This window comes from Camelus bactrianus, chromosome 15 (assembly GCF_048773025.1).
Source record: "Camelus bactrianus isolate YW-2024 breed Bactrian camel chromosome 15, ASM4877302v1, whole genome shotgun sequence".
NCBI lineage: Eukaryota > Metazoa > Chordata > Mammalia > Artiodactyla > Camelidae > Camelus > Camelus bactrianus.
In genome coordinates, this window is record NC_133553.1 from 34,470,278 (window position 1) to 34,490,296 (window position 20,019).

At 38.9% G+C, this 20,019-nt stretch overlaps 1 protein-coding gene across 2 annotated transcripts in view; it reads left to right on the forward strand.

The window, feature by feature from the left end:
• Positions 1 to 4,149: 4,149 nt before the first annotated feature.
• Positions 4,150 to 20,019, forward strand: part of LCLAT1 (lysocardiolipin acyltransferase 1) — a 162,782-nt gene continuing 146,912 nt past the window's right edge. Inside the window, exon 1 of one of the 2 annotated variants that reach the window (XM_045511767.2) lies at positions 4,150 to 4,323. The gene's annotated coding sequence lies outside the window, so the exon portion shown is untranslated. The remainder of the gene's footprint in view (positions 4,324 to 20,019) is intronic. The other variant, XM_010948437.3, reaches the window with a different exon arrangement.

A 20,019-nucleotide genomic window follows, 5' to 3' on the forward strand; every position in this document is an offset into this window, starting at 1 on the left:
GCCACAGGGGCTGTAGGACCTGACTCACAGAAGGGAAATTCTGCCTATGTGTGGATACTGAGGATTGGATTAAGGGATTAAGGGGACAGAGAATATAAAGCTGGTTTAGAGAAATTTGCCTATAAGAGGCACATTCCTATGGAATAGTATTTACTAACATGGCAGGAGCTCTGGAGCCCAGTTCTAATATCTTTCTGGGATGGTTCTTGGAAGTTGGGAGAAACAATGACCACATTAAAAAAAAGCAGAGATACCAGAACCTTCATGGCAGAATGTGGACCTAGGAATCAAAGATCTCCAAGAAGTAAGCATGCTAAAATGCATCAACCAAATAAGACCAGAAATCTTTCAGCAGGCTATGTTCTTCAGATGACTTCAGAGACCTGGATGACTATTAAACTGATAGAGAATGCTCTGGAAAGAGCACCAGCATCATTGAGAAGCTTGGTGGTATTTGTCCTCTGCAGACGATGGTTCACAATGGAAGAAACTGTTACAGAACAGGATCTTCTAGGAGCAATGGAGATGACAGGATCCTAGAATTAGCAGAGACAACTGTGAGAAGCAATGGAGACCTGGTTACCATAATGGACAGTAAGGGTGAAGTGGCAGGCAGGGAGACTGACCTGACCTGTGGCAGTGTCTAGTGGTACACAGTATTTCTAGGGACAAGACCGATGGACAGCCAGAAAGGGTCCTGCTAAGCATGTAATGGGAAGAGACTAAGAAAGGATGAGCAGAAGGCTGGGGTCAACATCGCTCCATGGGAAAGTCATAATAACTTGCCTGATATAAAGACCTGAGCCTATTCTCAAACCTAGAATTTACGGACAAAGGGAGAGACTAGGTGTCTAGAAGGAAGAACCTGGAACATCAGGGCAAGTATATACAGATTTCTTCAGTCCTTCTCCGAAGTGATTTATGATTATTTTCCTGGATAACTATAGACTGGGGAGAGAGGTAAACCCTGATATTGTGAGGGATGTTGGATACGGGGTCTAAGTTGATGGGGATTCCCAGGAGTCGAAAGCACCATTGTGGCCCCCCTGTTAGAGGAGGGGGCATATTGGAGTCAGATAATAAATGGAGTCTTCACCCAGGTCTGTCTCACAATGGATCCACTGGCTCCTCTTACCAACTTAGTGATTGTTTCCTTGATTTCCAAATGTATGATTAGAACGGACATAGTTAGCAGTTGACAAAATCCTCACATTGGCCCTTAGTCTGTAGAGTAAGAGCTATTGTAGTAGGAAAACCAAGTGGAGCACCTGGAACCACTTCACTCCCACCCCAACCAAGATAGTAAACCAAAACAATATCACATCCAGAGGAAAATACCATTCACATGTGACAAAACATTATACTTTTACAGTCTTGCTCTAGGGCTATGTTTATTTTCCTGTTTTCTGTCATCATATATTCCAAAGGGACCTGGACCATCTGGCCATTCCACAGATGGTCTGTCATATTGAAATATCATGTTACTTGGACCTGACAAGTAAGAAATGCAAGTAATCTGGATGTCTCAATGAGACACATAGTTTCCAAAGGATGGATAAATGCCATAGAAATTCAGAAGCCCCCTGCATTGATGAAAATCTTAAATGACAATTATTACTTTTAAGATGTTGATACAATTTTAGATTGACAAGACAGATGCAAAAAGAAAACTGAGATTTTCCATACACTTCACCCAGTTGGCCCTAATGTTAACATTTTGTATAAGCGTAGAACATATATCAAAGCTAAGAAAATAGCCTTGGTACAATACTATTACCTAAAGCACAGACCTTATGTAGACGGTGAAGTGGTCCAATGGTCTGGGGCATGCCAGGACATTTCCTCCAAAATAAAGTTTATGCTAATGAGTTGACTCTGGGAGAATGGAGGCTGGTTGCCAGAGGAACCAACTCTGAGATTAGAGGGTTGGAACTTTCAACTCTACCCTTCAATGTCCAGGGAGGGGGTTGAGTGAATCACTGATGGTCAAAGATTTTATCAATCAAGCCTATGTTATGAAATCTCCGTAAAAGCCCCCTAAACAACGGGGTTCTGAAAGCTTCCAAGTAAACATTGAGGTGCTGGAAGGATGACACACCCAGAGAGGGCAAGAAAGCTCTGATTCCCAACTCTCCAACCCATCCTTTGCCCTGTGCATCTCTTCCATTTGGTTGTTCCTGAGTTGTATCCTTTACTTACATTTACTGGCTTTCCAGTAATAGTGTTTTCCTGAATTCTGTGAGTTCTAGCAAATTAGACCCTGAGCAAGGCATGTGGGAAGCCCCCATTTACAGCCAGTTGATCAGAAGAGGCCTGGATTGTCCATTGGCATCTGAAGTGGGGAGCAGTTTTGTGGGACTAAGCCCCTAACCTCTGGGGTCTACATTAATTCTCAGTAGTTAGGGTCCAAACTGAATTACACTGTAGGACATACAGTTGGTGTCCACAGAGAATTGGGGAATTGCTTGGTGGGGAAAATCCACACATGTGACGGGTTTCAGAAGTATTCCGGGTAAAAAGGAGCTAATACCCTCAGAATCCACAGTTTTGACCCTTTCCTTAAGGTTCTACCACTCCACTCCCCCAAAAAACCTAAAGCTAGGACAGTGAACTAGAGGTGAATCCAGGATGATTCATCAAGTCAGTTAACCTTTCTTCAACATCAGCTATATTCAAATGTGTAAAGTTCTAGTCCTCAGTTGGCACATTTGTTCTAGGGATTACAGAGATGCAAAGATAAAGTATTGCATAATACCTTCTTTCAAAACCTGTCTCCAGTGCCTTCAGGGTTTTTCCCCGGTCTCTGACATCGAGAAGCTCAAAAACTTGTAGGAGTCGGGGAAAGAAAACATTTTCTAGATTTTTTTTTCCCTAGCAAACTTTCTTTGTGTGTGTGTGTGTGTGTGTGTGTGTGTGTATTTTAATTGAGTATAGTCAGTTTACAATGTTGTGTCAATTTCTGGTGTATAGCACAATACTTCAGTCATATAGGAACATACATATATTCGTTTTCATATTCTCTTTCACCATAAGTTACTACAAGATATTGAATATAGTTCCCTGTGCTATACAGTATGAACTTGCTGGTTATCTATTATATATGTATGTTAGTAGCTGCTAGCCATCTTATTTTAAAGATGAAAAACAGGGGTAATTGGCAGAGTTGGCTTTTTGTATTGGGTTTCCCTTGTTTATCTTCATTTTCTAACACAATTTCAGCATATCTTAAATATTTCAATATTTCTGAACAAAATTGGAGAGGTTGTGAAGCTGACTTAGATCAAGAGCACAGGAACTTTTGATTCACAGAGAATTCTGAGGTATAATTTAGCTATATGGAAGCTATGCATCCAAAACCTAGATGTCTATTATTATTACACTACAAATTTTGTGAGGGCAGGAATCTTGTACTTCCAAAAAAAAAAAAAATATTCACACCCCTCCCCCGCCATGCTTTGTTGAATAAACGAATAAAATACATAAATACACGTGAATAACTGATGAGTGGCTATGTGTGAGTGTGGCTATATGCATTTTGTTTAGGATTTTATTTCAGTGAGTCTTTGTTGAAGGTTAATAGGAGGAAGGCACTGTATACGGAAATCAAAGGAGATTTAACCACAGTCCCCACCATTACGGAGCTTTAGGAGGTTAGGAGACAGACATACCACAGTAGAAAGTGGTGAATGCATTTTCTGAGGGTTATGATGCAAATGTTGAGGATGCTCAGAGGAGGGAAAGTCTCCCTAGGATTGAGGAAACATTTCGTGCTAGGGGAGAGCTCGGGGTGGCGCATCAGGAACCTGAGCGCTAGAACTGGTTCTACTACTGCTTTTCCTCGTGGATTAGGTTTGTAAATTAAACTCCCCAGATTTCTATTTTCACTCTGATATCCTAGGTGTTGGTCGGATCACTAGGTTCCCTGGGACAATGCCTTCTGAGATTTCCTATTTCTATTGTTTCTCGCCTTCCACCCGCTGGCTCTCTCGGCCCCTTCTCTCCCGGAGGCCAGACGGGGAAATGAGCGTGGCCTCTTTAAGGGAGCCCTGGACGACTGGCGCCAGGGGAGCCCCCAGCAGGGGAGCAAGGGCGGGGCTCCGGGGACCCGGGCTTCCCACGCAGCCGGGGACGCCACTGCGTCACGGCGCTCGCAGCCAATCAGGATGAAACCTGACAGGACGCATTACTAGGGCGACGGGCCGGACGCCTCCTGCTTAGAGATGAATTAGCGGCGGGTTCTGCTTGGAGGTTGTGCCCCCACGGATTCTCCTGCTCGTCCACGCGCTCCTCACGGCGTCGCGCGTCATCCTCTGCTGGTCACAGGTAGGAGGCTGGAACCATCAGGTGGGGGTTATGGCGTGGGGAAAATGGCGGCGGCTGCCAGGGAATCCCGGTGTTGGCGAAGGGGGAGCAGCCCCATGGGCTCTTCCCCCTGAGCGGTCGGCCTCCCACGGCTGCGGCCCTGATAACGGTCTCTTGACGCGGAATTGGGGTCCCGATGCGGGTGGTGGTGCCGCTGGCTCAGGTAAGAGGAGGCGCGGGGAGGCGACTCTCGGCAGGCTGGCGGGTGTTAGGGGCCGCGGGGCCGCTTGGGCCGAGCCGAGGTGGCTGCTGGAGGAGAAGGACCAGGTGTCCGGTCGGTGTTTACAGATGAGCAGTAAGCACTTCCTGCTCCAGACCTGCGCGGGTTCGGGAGAGGCACCGCCACGAACAGAGTCTGAGCTCTGACACTGTTAAATCAGATGTGCAAAAGGTCCCAGGTGCCCACCACGTGCGAGGCTTGGACGTGAGTTGTAGAGGGCAGGGACTGGAGCTGCCTTATCGGTGTGCCCCTCTGGGCGCCGAATTCCTGCCTCTCGGTGTCAGAGAGGCAGTGCCACGAAAGGAAAGGTAGGCCCTAGCCAGTGTCTGATGAATTAATTCTTATCATTAAGTCTTAACATTAACGTGTATCCGAGCTCCAACTTGTCCATTTGAAGAGAAGAAATAAAAGGATAGGGCGCTTAGGTGTTGAGTAGACGTTTTGCTACCTTGTACTTTTCTTAGTTCTGATGGATTCCCCGGGAGCATTGCCTCTGCCTTCGAAGTTCATTAACTGTACTCCATGTGCACGTGGCTGCTTGTAAGACTCAGGATTGATATTCAGTTTAAGCCCCGGGATGTAATGAAGATAAGTATTGGTGAAGGTCTTACAGAGATGAAATATTGTCCAGTTGATTATTTGGGGAGAGACTTGTCATGAAACATAACTAGTGGGTTGGTTTTCAACAAACTGTCTTGATTTAAAGTCCTTTTTTGCAAAACTGTTATATTTTTGAGAGTAAGAAAGTTACTCGTTTTCATTTTTTGTCCTTTTTTTTTTAAAGTTTCTATTGCTACGTTGTACTTTGATGTGATAGATAAGTACATTAAATGACTTTTGTTGGTAGCAGTCTTGATTTTGTGGACTGCCTGGTTCTGTTATGGAGAAATCACAGTGGCACTTTGTGTTCCAGGCACCAGTTGTTGTCTTTGGAGTGCGTGCTGTGTGTCAGGCACTGTGAAAGTGGAGCTTCTCCTACCTTTTAATTCGAGCAAATGGTGGTTCGTGTGTTCCCACCAGGTGCTTAGTCTGGCAGTCGCAGACACCAAGGGTAAATAATGGGGAAAGCCCAAAAGACTTTTTATTCCAAGCTGCATCCATGGAGATTTCGTCAGTTGGGACTGGGAAAGGTAGGACTAGGTATGGTTTCTCGTTCCTACTCTGCCATTTAAAATAGTTTAAGTAAATCATATAACCTCTCTTATCAGTACCTTATTACTGAAATGGACATTTCTGCCCCAAGCAATCTCTCTGTGCTGTTGTTAGAAAAATTTAAAAGGCAGTGTTTAAAAGGGCTTTAAAAAGTTAAAAGCTCTGTGGTAACAGTTGACATGTATTACTGTGCATTTGCTTGTTAGGCACTGTTCCAGGAGCCTTACACAGGCTCATTCATCCAGTGATATTGTAAAGTGAGTACTACGCTCACTTTACAGATGAGGAAACTTGAGGCACCCTGAAGTTTTAAGTTATTTGCCCCAAATCGCACAACTACCGCTATGATTCCAGTCTATGTTCCTAAGTACCATGCATAGGATCTTCTTGTGTCATGCAGATGTGTTCTGTGTTAAGGGGATATATGTGAAGGGATTTTTCAACGAAGTAATTTTATCTGTGGTCTTTTAGTTGTATGAATAATAACTTTCATTACCTTGGCATCCAATTTTTATGATTTATATGGTGATGACTACAGTTACTTTGGTTAAGTGGTATATTCATCCTGTCTTTGCCCATTATTTTAAAAAGTATTTTGAAACAAAGAGTTGTGGCTAATTTCTGTCAGGAAGCACAAGTCAATTATTGAGAAAGATTTTAGCTCTTATTAAGACCTTAAAAGAATAATTTGCTGGGTGACTTTTAAAAGAAACCTTGTGTTAGGTTCATTGCTTTGACATATTTGTACTAATTTTTCTAGTCTCTATAGTAAAAGGTGACATGAATAAAAGTGGGTGGGACACTCATTCTTTCTTTGAACCTTCATAGGATTGCCTTGCCAAGTCCTTGGGATGTAAAGATTAGTTCCTGAGCTTATCCTTGAGGAGGCCCGGGAGAAGCCTCAGGTCCAGAATGTTGTAGACTAGTGAATGAGAAAAATAAGTGAGTCACTAATACAGGTGATAAGAATTCGTACAGTTCTGGTGTGTACAGAGAGCTGTGGGAACACATACAAGGAACAGTTGCTTCTGTTGGGGTGATCCTGCTGACTGCAGGAGAAAAGGAGAAAGGGGCTTCTAGCCAAAAGAGGAAGCAGTTCCAAGGCAGGATAAGAGAGCATGCGTGCCCAAGGGTCAGAGCAGAGTTTTGCACAAATTACTGAGAGAAGTCAGGACAGGTTAGGGCCAGCTTGTGAATTCTCAGGTTAGAGAGTGACTGTCCTGTGGGCAGCGAGACCTGTAGAAGGATCTTAAACAGATGAGTAACGTGATTAACTTGATGTTCTGGAGAAGTGACTTTGGTGGTGACAGGGTCAAAGACAGAATGTAAGGAAGAGACTGGTTAAGGCAGTTTCCACACTCCAGACAAGAGATGTTGCAGGAGTGAGCCAGGGCAGTAACTGTGACTGAGCAAAGTTCAGTCTGCCCTGCACATTTTAAAGGAACGGAAGATTGGGTGGGAAGAATAATGGGGTAGGGGAGGGGAGCACCTACTGAGAGAGTAAAAAGAAAACTAAGGTGTTTTGTTTTGGTTTTTTGGTAACTCTGGTTGGAGATCAGAGACAGTGTTAAGTAATTTAGGAAAAAGGCTTGAGCAGGGAGTCCTTTGTAACTGATTTCAGGAGAATTGTAAAACCTTGGAGGTTGTTGGGTCAAATAAGATGTTATAGAACCAGGTTTAACAGATTTGTGGCTTCAGATTCCTGAGACTACAGAGCACTTAATTACATCATTAGAGTCAGCAGGTCTGGTGTAAAGATGACTCACTGGAGGAAAGCCACTCAAAGGGAGTGGGAGGAATCATCTAAGGTATTATTTGGGTTAAACTGTTAGAATTAGAATAACGGTATTAAAGTTTTTTTCCCCTTTTTTAAACATTATGTTTTTAATATATTTGTACAGAAATCATTATGATATAGAAGCAATCACAAATGAATTCTCTAGTTGTAAAACTGATCTCCGCTCAAACATTCATAACTCTGGAGTTGTCTAGCACCAACACAACATAAATGTGTTCCACATTGACTGCATGGTGAAACTGCAAACCTGCCTAAGACACTGCCAAGTTGATGGACTCAGAGAAAGGCCAAGAACTGCTCAAACTATAAGCACAAATCAAAGAACTAGTGAGTAGAATAGGCAGAGATTTCTAGAAAAATATTCTGAAAGCAGTGACAGTAACAATGATTGATAAATTTGATTTCAGACTTCATTACATTTGAGAACCTCTATCTAAAGACACATGAAGAGAATGAAGGGCAAAATACAGACTGGAAGAAGCAATTTGCAATTACTGTCTGACCAAGGACTCATATCCAGAATGTACGTTAATGTGTGTAAAATTAATAAGAAAAAGACAATTTAATTTAAAAATGGACTAAAGTTTTAAATAGGCACTTTCTAATAAAGGGTCTCTGTATGGTCGGTATGTATATAGAAAGGTGTTCAACATTATCAGTCAATGGAGAAATGCAAATTAATTAATACAGTAATGAAAAACAGTAATGAGATACTACTACATACTTTCTGGAATGGCTAAAATTAACACGACTGTCAGTGCTGCTATTGGCAAGGATGTAGAGCAACTAGATCTCTTGTATATTTTGGTAGGAATGTAAAATGGTACAGCCATTTTGGAAAACTGGCTATGTCTAATCCTATACATGATTCATCAATTCCATTCTTAAGTATATACGTAAGAGAAATAGATGTATTTGTCTACCAGAAAATAAAGTAAAAGAATGTTCATGACACCTTTATTCATAATAACCAAAAATTAGATAAAACCCAAATGTACATCAGAAGTAGAATGGAAGAATAAATTGTGGTATATTTATAAAATGAAACATTACAAAAGCAGTAAAAGAGAATGAACATCAACATGGGTGGATCTCATGGACTTAATGAGCCACATAAAATATTGCATATTATGTGACTCCCTTTAAATGAAGTTCAAAAACAGGTACAGCTATTTCCTGGCGATAGACCTCAGGATAGTGGTTCCTCCAGGCTGTGGTGGTGGTAATGACTGGAAGGGGCATGAGGGAACCTTCTGGGATGATGGAAATGTTCTGTATCTTAAGATGGTTGGTGGTCACATGGGTGTACATATTCAAATTGCTCATCTAAGATTTGTATACTTTCTGTTATACTTTAATTTAAAAAGAGGCACTAGTGAGAATTTGGCAATGGCAGACCAGTTAATGTTTCATGAGGAAAACCAGCAGGAATGATGATGAGAGAGGTGTTTTAAAAGAATTTTAAAAGAGTAGGAAAGACTCAGGGATTAAGTAATGATATTTAGATCTTTTTTTTTTTTTTTTTACAAAAATGTCTTTTATATAATTGTCTTGCAAAAGGCAAATGTGAAACTAAGGCTGTCATATTATACTGTTTTACAGTTTGGTCACAAAATTATGTTCCAAACTCTACCAGTTGATTAGTTCCTTATCCTAAGAATTAGTGCATAGTTTCAAGTGTAGCCTACATTTTGGTAAATATAAGATACATTATAAAAATAAATTGATTTGTATTTTGTTTAATTTTGGGGGTAAAATTCTAATCAAATCCCTTTTTCATTAATATGAAATGTGTTTAAGAGAAATCACTGTGTGACTTTTTCCCATCTACACTGATTGCTCTTGGATAATGAGCATTAGGTGTGATTCCTTTGGCTATGAGGTTTTGAATGTAATGATGGGGCTAAGAAGAGCCTTTCGTAAGTTCCTTTAGCAGTGAGGTAAAGCTCAAAAAAGGCCTTTGTGAGCTCCAGTCAGATTTGACAGAAAGTGTTCCTTACACCTCTGCGTAGTCCTCTCTAACTGGCAGTAGGGACAGGGGATCCTGCTGTGGAGACCTGGGAGGCAGATGGAATGGAAATCGGCAGGGCAGCCACCAGGAAAAGCTGGAGATGATTAACCACTTTTTATCAGCAGTCTTTCACAGTTGAGGTTTCTGAAAACTTAAGTTGGTTCACTTCTTCACAGGAAGGAGATTACTCTTCTAGCAATGATAGAGGGGAGACTTAGGCTTAGTTTTTCATCTCAAATAAGAGATCACCTCCATTTTGTGTTTGTAAGCGAACGTTAATCCTTTGGAGCAGGGATAGCACCGTCTAACCGTGTGGGGAAGCACATGGTGGGTACGAGCTAGGAATAAAGATGGCGATGCGGGGAGAGAAATGAGAGGTGGCAGCCTTTCTTAGGCTCTGTGTGCCTGGGAGTGTGGAGCGAAAGGGCTGTTTGTAATTCTGACAGCGACTCTTTCCCCAAAGGGATGTTTAGGTATCTTGGGAAAGGCAGTTTTATCTGCGGTTCTTACTATTTCTGCCTTCCTGTTGTGATAGAAATACTTCCTTAAAATTATTTTTGCTTTAAATTGTGTACCTTTAAATAAAAATTTGCCTTTTTGGGGTTAGGGAGGAAAATGATGGTAGGAGTGGCTTGAACACAAAAATGTTTATTTGCTTAACTTGAACGTTTTTGGACACTTACCATGAACTGGGTGATGGACATGGTTGAATAGGACATGGGTCTTGTCCGTGAGCTTACTGTTTAGAGAGGGAGATAAACGAGTCAGTGCCTTCAGTGCAGAGATTATTGAGATTTTGTCACCTCTTGTCACCTTTAGGTTTTCTAAGATGAAAGGTAAGCATGGCAGCTGTGAAACTACTGTGAGACCCACAGACAGTCATGGGGATCTGCTCTTTTAACAGCTAATAATAATAATAACAACAACAACTAACACTAAGTGCTAAGTTCAGCTCTAAGTGCCTTAAGTTTTTAATTCCTTTAGCCCTCGCCACTTTCCCTATGAGGTAAATGCTAATATAATCTTTATTTTATCTCCGAGGAAACTGAGGCTCAGAGTGATTAAGTAACAGGGATTTGAACCTAGGCAGTCTAGGTACAAATTCTGCCATAACGTTTGTTTTAATCCAGTTTAAGTTTAAAGTATACTATACTTAATGTGGCTTTAAGTGTAAGAGATTGATTATTTGGATAAGAGTATGCTTTGTAAGTACAAGTTTCTAAGTTCCTGAATATCCATGCTGAATGTAATTTACTATAGCTGCTTAGGGTGATTCTATAATGTGGGAGTCTCAGGTGAGATCCTTTTGGCCCTTTTTCCCTTTCCTGTGTTATGATTGTTTTGGCACTCTTAATACTCTTGCATGTGCCATTATATCATTCTGAAATTCAGTAACAATATATTACTGAGTTTTTGTTGTTTGCATTATAAACGTATACATAATGATATTTTATGATGTATTCAAACTGGAGAGTTTGCGAATTACTAGAATAACATACTTGTTAATGTGAATAACTACAGATTTAAACTTAAGTTGTATTTTCAGCATGGCTGTTCATCAGGACCAGCTAATGAAAGTGAAGGAAGACTTATGTTTGCTTTGTTCTCTGTAGGAATGGAGAGAAGTGTAGAAGCAGGATTCAAATAATCTAGAGAAGTCCAGGGAGTGCTAAGTGGCCTCATTTTGCTGAGATTTTTAATGGTAGTAAGTGAACCGGCACAATTTAGCTTCTCTTTCCTTCAGAGAAGAAAGACCTTAGAAGTCAGAGTTAATCAAGATTGAATCTTTGCTAAAGCTCTTATTATAAACAGTTCTTCTGTATTGAGTGGGCTCATCGTCCGTGAACTGAATCTAGATTGGGCATAATTATTCCTACAGTGATATTTACTTCTCTTTTTATTAGAATTTCTTTAACTCGAAATTAGGGGTGTTATATTCTTATTTTGAATTAAGAACTCTAAAATTGTATTGAGTCTTCTCTTTTGTGATTGGACTTCAGACTTTTCAAGGGCCTTTTTTTTCTGATACATATTTTTTAGCTCTTTACAACATTTCTAGATGGGTGAGTATTTGTATTAGTTTCTGTGGCTGCTGTAATAAATTACCACAGAGTTGGTGGCTTAATGCAATAGGAATTAATTTTTTCACATTTCTGGAAGCCAGAAGTCTGAAATCACTATCAGTGGGCTGAGGTCAGAGCATCAGAGGGCTGTACCACCTCCAGAAGCTCTAGGGAAGAATCTGCTCCTGGCCTCTTCTAACTTCTGTGACCACCTGTGTTCCTTGGTTTGGGGCTACATCCCTCCATGCCCTGCCTCTGTGGTCACATTGCCTTCTCTTCTGTCTGTGGTCAAATCTCCCTCTGTCTCCCTTTTAAAAAAATGTATGTGATTGTGTTTACAGCCCACCATGATAGTTCGGGATAATCCCCTCATCACAAAACACTTAATTTAATTGTATCTATGAAGTCTGGGTTTTTGGCCACTAAGGGAACATTTATAGGTTCCAGGGATTAATACATGGGTATCTTTTGAGGCGGTCACTGTACAGCCACGGTATTTTTTAATCTATGTATTGCAGGTGAAGAGATTAATTACTTAAAATCACAAAGTTGGACTCAATCTCTTCCTCTCTCCATATGTTTGTTTCCCTACTACATACCTTCTTTTGGAAAAAGTTATATTCTCTGTTTATGTAGATTTGTTATTCAGCCAAGTTGCAAGTTTAAGGATTACTTTTTTTTTCCCCAAAGACTTTATTTTGAGATAATTGTGGAGTTACATGCAGTTGTAAGAAATAATTTTAAAAGATCCCATGTACCCTTTAACACAGGTTTTCCCAATGGTAACATCTTGCAAAACTGTAGTACAATATTACAACCAGAATATTGACATTGATATAGCTAAGATACAGAACAGCTTCACTTTAAGCATTCCTTATGTGGTCCTTTGATAGCCACACACGTCCTTCTCTGACCTCTGGCAATCACTAATATGTTCTCCATTTCTATAATTCTGTCACTGCAAGAGTGTTATTTAAATGGAATTATACAGTGTGTAACCTTTGGAGATTATTTTTTTGTTTGTTTTTTTTTTTGCTTAGCATAATTCCTTGGAGACTCTTCCAAGTTGTTGCATGTATGGATAGTTCTTTTTTCTTGCTTGGTATTCCTTACAATCCTTAGTATTTTTTGATAATGAAGGACATCTTGAGTTTTCTAGTTTTGGCCGTTATGAATAATGCTGCAGTGTACAGGTTTTGTGTGAACGTGAATTTTTATTTCACTGGGTTAACTGGCCAGGAATGCAGTTGCTGGGCCATATGGTAGTTGTATGGACGTGTGGGTTTATTTCTGAACTCTGAGTTCTGTTCCTATATTCCTGATGCCAGTACCAAGCTGTCTTCACTACAGTCGCTTTGTGGTAAGTTTTGAAAATGGGAATTATGAGTCCTCCTACTTTGTTATTTTTCAAAATTGTGTTGTCTATTCTGGGTCTGTTGCAAGTCTGTATCAATTTTAGAATCAGCTTGTCAGTTTCTACAAAGAAGTCGGCTGTGGATCTGGCAGTCAGTGATTTTTAATACCATATTCATTGAGTTGTATAACCATTACTACAATTAATTTTAGAATATTTTAATCACTTCAAAAAGAAACCCTGTGTCCATTAACAGTGATACCTCCTCTCCCCTCACCTTCCCCTCCTTTGATCCAGGTGGATACTAATCTACTCTCTATCTGTAGAATTGCCTATTCTGAGCATTTCATATAAGAAGAATCATACAATATGGTCTTTTGTGATTGGCTTCTTTCACTTAGCATGCTTTCAAGGTTCATCCCTGTTGTAGCATTTGACAATACTTAATTATTTTTTATGGTTGAATAATATTCTGTTGTATGGATATGCCACCTTTTATTTATCCATTCATCAGTTGATGGACATTTGTGTTGTTTCCCCTTCTTGGCTATTACGAATAATGCTGCTGTGAACAATCATGTGCAAGTTATTGTGCAGATGTATATTTTAATTTTTTTGGTATATACCTAGGAGTTGAATTTTTGGGTCATATGGTAATTTATGTGTTTAATCTTTTGAGGAACTGTGAGGCTGTTTTCTAAGCTGTCCCATTTTACAACCCCATCACAGTATGTGAGGGTTCCCATATTTTTACATTCTCACCCAACACTTGTTGTTTTCTGTCTTTTTGATTATAGTCATTCTAGAGGTGTTATGGTAAAATATCCTTGTGATTGTGAGGTGGTATCTCGTGGTTTTGATTTGCATTTCCCTGATGGCGAATGATGTCAGATGTCTTTTCATGTGGTTAAGGCATTTGTGTATTTTCTTTGGAGAAATGTCTATTCAGACCTCTCACCCATTTTAAAATTGGGTGATTTGCCTTTTTACTACTGAGTATAGGTACAAGTTTCTTATCACATATATGACTTGTAAAAATCTTCTTCTATACTGTAGGTTGTCTTTTCTCTTCAAATGCAATTTGTGGTTGCTTTTATTCTATTTTTTTAATTTTAATTTTTTGGTATATTTATCTTGTATCTGCACCCTTACTGAACTCACTCACTAGTTCTAGCATGTTTCTGGGTATGCTTCTTGGATTGTCTGTGTAAACCATAATGTCATCTGCAAATAGGGACAGATTTACTTCTTCTTTCTGTATGGCTTTTATTTCCTTTTCTTACCTTCTTGCATTGACTATGTTGGACATCCTTGCCTTGTTTTCAACATTAGGGGCAATGCATTATTCATTTTTTAATTTTATGATTAGGTATAAAATGTTTTTTATAGAAGCTTGTTATGTAATTGAGGAAGTTCCCCTTTATTCCTTTTTTTCTGAGAGTTTTTCTCATGAACATTGAATTTTATCAGATAATTTTTCTGTTATAGATTGCTATGATCTTGTGAACATATTTTTTCAGTTTGTTAATGTTGTGAAGTACATTGATTCTTGAATATTGAACTAAAGATTTTTTTTTTTTTGGTCTGTATTCTTGCATTAGTCTATAGGTTTGTTTGTTTCTTTCTTTCTTTCTCTCTCTCTCTCTCTCTCTCTCCCTTCCTTCCTTCCATCCTTCCTTCCTTTTTCTCTCTCTCTCTCTCTCTCTCCATGTTTTCCTGTTTTTTTTTTTTGCATCAAGGTAATAGTCACTTCATAAAGTGAATTGGTAGGTGCTTCCTATTATGTTTCCTGGGAGAGATTGTGTTAATTCTTCTCTAAACATTTGGTATTATTCCTATTGAAACAATCTGGGCCAGGAGATTTCTTTTTCAGGAAGTTTTTAATTACAAGTTTAATTTCCTTAATAGTTACGGGGCTATTCAAATTATCTGTTTCATTTTTAGTGAGTTGTGTGCTTTTGAGGAATTGGTCCATTGACACTTGCTGCTGGGCAGAGGTGGGAGTTTCAGCTCCTCTCTAGGTCTTCACTGATACTACTCTGCCTTCTTGCTGTTCCCCACTGGAAGAGGGGATGGCCTTCTTACCCCTGGAGGGTGGAGAACATCCTGACCCTCTACTAGGCCTTGTCTCCTAACACCCTTATGGAGATGAGAAGGGCTGCCTCTTTACTGTCATAGGAGTAGAAGTCCAGGCTTTCCAGGTGGTCTTCACGTGTGTGGCAGGAAAAGTGGTATTACAGCTACCTGGCAAGGAAAGAAAGTTCTGTCATTGATATCTTACCTACAGGGGTGAGGGTGCGGGGTGGTAAGAGGAGAGGGTAAGGGTGTAACCTCTTGTAATGTTGAGGCACAACAGTACAGCCTGGTGAGAGTGAAAGTTTAGGCTCCATACTTGGCCTGTCTTTGTAGGTAGGGGTGAGCCACAGTTTCTTCTATGGTTTTTAGCTGGAGAGCAGTGATTTTTGTCTGCAGGTTTTCTGTTTTGCCATGCCGCTCTTGGTTCTCTGAAGGCACAGGAACTTTTTTTTTTTTTTTTAATATTTTTTATTTTTAAATTTTACTTACTTATTTTAATTTTTAATTTTTATTGAAGTATAGTTGCTGAACAATATAAGTTACAGGTGTACAATATAGTGATTCACAAGTTTTAAAGGTTATACTCCATTTATAATTATTTTACAATGTTGGCTGTATTTCCCATGTTGTACAATATATCCTTGTAGCTTATTTTGTACCTAATAGTTTGTGCCTCTTAATCCCCTACCTCTATATTGCCTTTCCCGTTCCCCTCTCCCCACTGGTAACCACTAGTTTGTTCCCTGTATCTGAGTCAAGAGCAGGAACTTTTTTTGTCTGTCTCAGTGGGCATTTCTGGATTACTGGCTGCTTCAGCTCCAAGTCCATGTGGTACATGAGGCAAAAGGAAAACCTAGGGAACTCACCACCATGTTATTCCATAGGTCCCAAGGTCCCTAGCTAGTGCGCCTTCTCTGTACCTTCAGAGTCTTCTTTTGTTTGATTTATATATAATGTCAAGGGATTTTAGTTGCGTTTAGCTGGAGTAGTAGGAGCAGTCCATCTGGCTGATTTTACTGGAGGCTAAAGTTGGACCGGGATTGATTTTTTTTTTAATGAAAGAAAACAGGGTGGAACTATATTCAATACCTTGTAATACCTATAATGAAAAAGAATATGAAAAGGAATATATATGTATAAATGAATCACTATGCTTGCTGTACAACAGAAATTAACACAACATTGTAAATTGACTACACTTCAATTAAAAAAAAAAAAGAAAACACAGAGTGGAAATTAAGGTGCATACATTGGCCAGTTGGACACCTAAGTTAATTTTGGGTCAGTTACTTGGAAATGACATTTAATCATGTTTTGTTTTTTTTTTAACTCCAGAGAGTAATTCTGTTTGTCATTGTTCAATAAAACCAAACCCTCATTAGTTTTAGATCTCTTAAGCAGCTTGACAATTCAATTAATTAATTTATTTCTGCATTTATATAAATTCATTGTAATTCTAAATTTCTGGCTTAGTATGTGATAAAAATTTACTAGAGTGAAAGGTTAGTTTTAATGGAGCAGGTTTTTTTTAGTAGTTGTCAGATCTTGAAGCTGTGGGTTCTCTTCTAAAAGAAGAAAAAGCCAATGTGGTGTATATATACACAATGGAATATTATTCAGCCATAAAAATAATAATACCATTTGCAGCAACATGGGTGGACCTAGAGATTATCATACTAAGCGAAATAAGTCAGAGAGAAAGACAAGTATGATACCACTTACATGTGGAGTCTAAAAAAATGATGCAAATGAACTTATTTACAAAACAGAAATAGGCTCACAGACATAGAAAACAAATTTATGGTTACCAAAGGGGAAAGGAGAGGGAAAGGAGGATAAATTAGTAATTTAGGATTAACAGATACACACTACTATGTAAAAAACAGATTAAACAACAAGGAAAAAACTGTATAGCACAGGGAACTATATACGATATCTTGTAATAACCTATAATAGGAAAGAATCTGAAAAAGAAAAAAAGTAGGTATAACTGAATCACTTTCCTGTACACCTGCAACGTTATAAATCAATATTCTTCAATTAAAAAAAGAAATAAATTCTAGGATTTTGAAATAGCAAAATGTTCCTAGATATAGGAAACATAAGGTCACTAAGATCTCATCATATACCTTAAATTTATAAAAGAATCCAATGATTCAATATGGTAATTCAAATAGAACAAGTTTTATACTATGAAAAATACACTTTTTCTTTGTTTTATTAAGGAAGATCTCTAAGAAAGACTAACAATAATGAAATATTAATCCTTACAAACAGCACTGTTGAAAAAAGAAACTTAAATGTGAAAATTGGATCCAGGGGACTTTGTATATTGATTAGCCCACTCTTACCAAGCTTTCTACCTCTCACAAATACAATGCAATCATCTTTTTAAGGTCATTAGTAACTTAAGTCTTGACAAAACATGTAGTCAATTTTGAGTTCTCACTGTAATGAATCTTTTCAAGGTCTTGCATAGCTAATTTCACCTTCCCTCTTGAAACCCTATCCTGAGTGACTTCACCAACATCGCACTCACCTAGTAGTTTTCTTCTTACCTCACTTGCTCCTGCTGCTTAATCTTCTCTTACTCAGTCTGAACACTGGAGGACCAGAGTCTGTCCTCAGGGTTCCTTTCATCTACTATCTTTTTGTAGATTATCTCATCCAATTCCATCTGTAGATTAGTGAGTCTTTATTTAGATATGCCATATTTCATATGGTTCACAAAGAACTATTGCATGCTCCTCCTCTAAATTGTCATTCTTAATCACCATGTCTTCCCTATCTCAGCAAAGAGCACCATCATTCATCTGTTGCTTGGTACAAACACTTATGAATCATCCTTTATTCAACAGAAAGTTCAAGCACCACAATCTTCAAAATGTATTTCAGGTATAACTTTTACCATCTTCTGTATAATAACCCTAATCTAAGCCACTATTGTCAGTCATCTGGACCATCATACCAGTCTTTTAAATACTCTCCAATCTTGCTTTTCCTGCAACTTTGTTTCCAACCAGCAGTCAGAGTTTTCTAAAGACATTCTTATGTTACTCGACTAAAAACCATGTAAGGACTTCCTATTCCAACGAGAATAAACAAACCTTTAGATGATCTAGCTCTTATTGGCGCATTTTCTTTCTTTTCACTCTTCCCATTGTTCTGTTCTCCAGGAACATTGGCCTTCTTTCTGTTTCTCAGACACTCAAGAGAAATTTTTAACTGTTTTCCTCCCACACTGAAAAAAGAATACCACAAGTGGCCATCTCTGTTTGGGCCCTGAGTTGTGATCTCCCATTTTGCCAAATGATGAAAGCTCCATATTGTACGACTGCAGGCAGAGTTTCCTTGAATCTGACCAGTATATAGCACTGTTCCTCCTCCTTTGAGAGAAAATGGAGTTTGGAAGGGGTATGGCCAATTTTGGTTTATGTGCTAATTATCTGTGTGGCAAATTAAAATGTATATCATGGTGCATATATGCACCAGAAGTCAATAGAAGGCAGGTTCATTGTTGGTGATGAGGACCAGAGGCCTGCTTTTTCAAGAAGCCTTACAAGGAGGGAAAAATAAAACTTACTATATATTTAAAAAAAAAAAAGAGTAACAAGAAGAAGAAAAAAAAGCATTGTGTTTGATAGTTAATTAAGAACTATGTAAGGAACATTTGTGAAAATCTTTGAAATGTACAAAAAGGATTTATAGGGTGTCTTCAGTTTAAACTAGGTAGTCTAGAGCATTTTTCTTGCTTTGGGGTCTCAGCTTTTATTATTTTTTGGTTTATTTTATAACTTTGTAAATTGTGAATAACTGACAGCAATGCAGATTACTCTTGTCCTTAGACATGCAAATGAATTTTGTTAGTTGGAGGTACTATTGATTTTTTTTGTCCTCTTGTGGGAGAAGCCAGTTTTGGATTTATTAAGCAAATCCATTTTACCATTCCCAATTGCCTATATGTTTGTGTTCTTTGGATTCACTTTTGAACCAGATGAAACATCTTATTTTTTCCATAATTAATGAATTAAGTAAAATCATAGACAAGTGTTCATTTTACATTTGCATCGGAGACACAATGTTATCTTTTTGTTTGAATTATCCTTCTAAGGCTTGAACTCTGATGTGCTTGAATCCCACTGTAGCATTTTATGTCATTGTGATTTGGAGCAGGGAATTTTATTTTTTAACCTAAGTCTGTTTACCCACTATAAAAAGGGGTCATGGTGCTATTTTTCTGCTGTGGTTTTTGTGAGGATTAAAGGAGATGTTGCAAGTAACACCCTTCTCAAAATACCTCATATATCTTAAGAACTCTACTTTTTATTATTAGAAGGCTTTGGCAACTAATTTTACCTTTCCCAAGACTTAATTTCTTAATCTGTAAAGAAAAAAAGAGGAGACTTTTTACATGGTTGTTAGGTTATAGGTTTCACTGGCAAAATTGGAAAGAATGGAAGAAGTAACAGTAGTTCCTTTTGGAAGGGAGGACATTTTAAACATGCAGTTAGCTTTGCTGCTCTGAGAAGAAGAAATGTAGAGTTTGATCTGGTGAGCCATTCATTAGAACAGCAGTCTGGTACTTCAGTTCAGTAAACATTGACTAAGGGGACCCAGATCTGCTTGCTTTTGTACTAGGAAGAAGCACTCAGGCTGGAAGTGTGGCTTACTAGGGTAACAGAAGTATTCTTTGCCCCTTAAAACAATTTGGAGGGTGGTTCCTGATAGATGAAAGGCTTTGGAGCTCAGCACCTTGATACATGTGGACATGCTCACCAGGGAGTCAAACTGGAAAGGGCTGCATTTTGCTTAACTAGGAATAACCATTTGTAATTTTAAGAGCTATGTTTGGGTGAGTAGGACGTGGGGTGATTGAAGAAGAGGGAGGAACTGGAAAGATGGCTCAAGGATATATGTTATTTAAATTGACCATTCCCTCTGACCCTCAGTATTTACAAATGTTTTACCTAAGGTTTTCTTGGG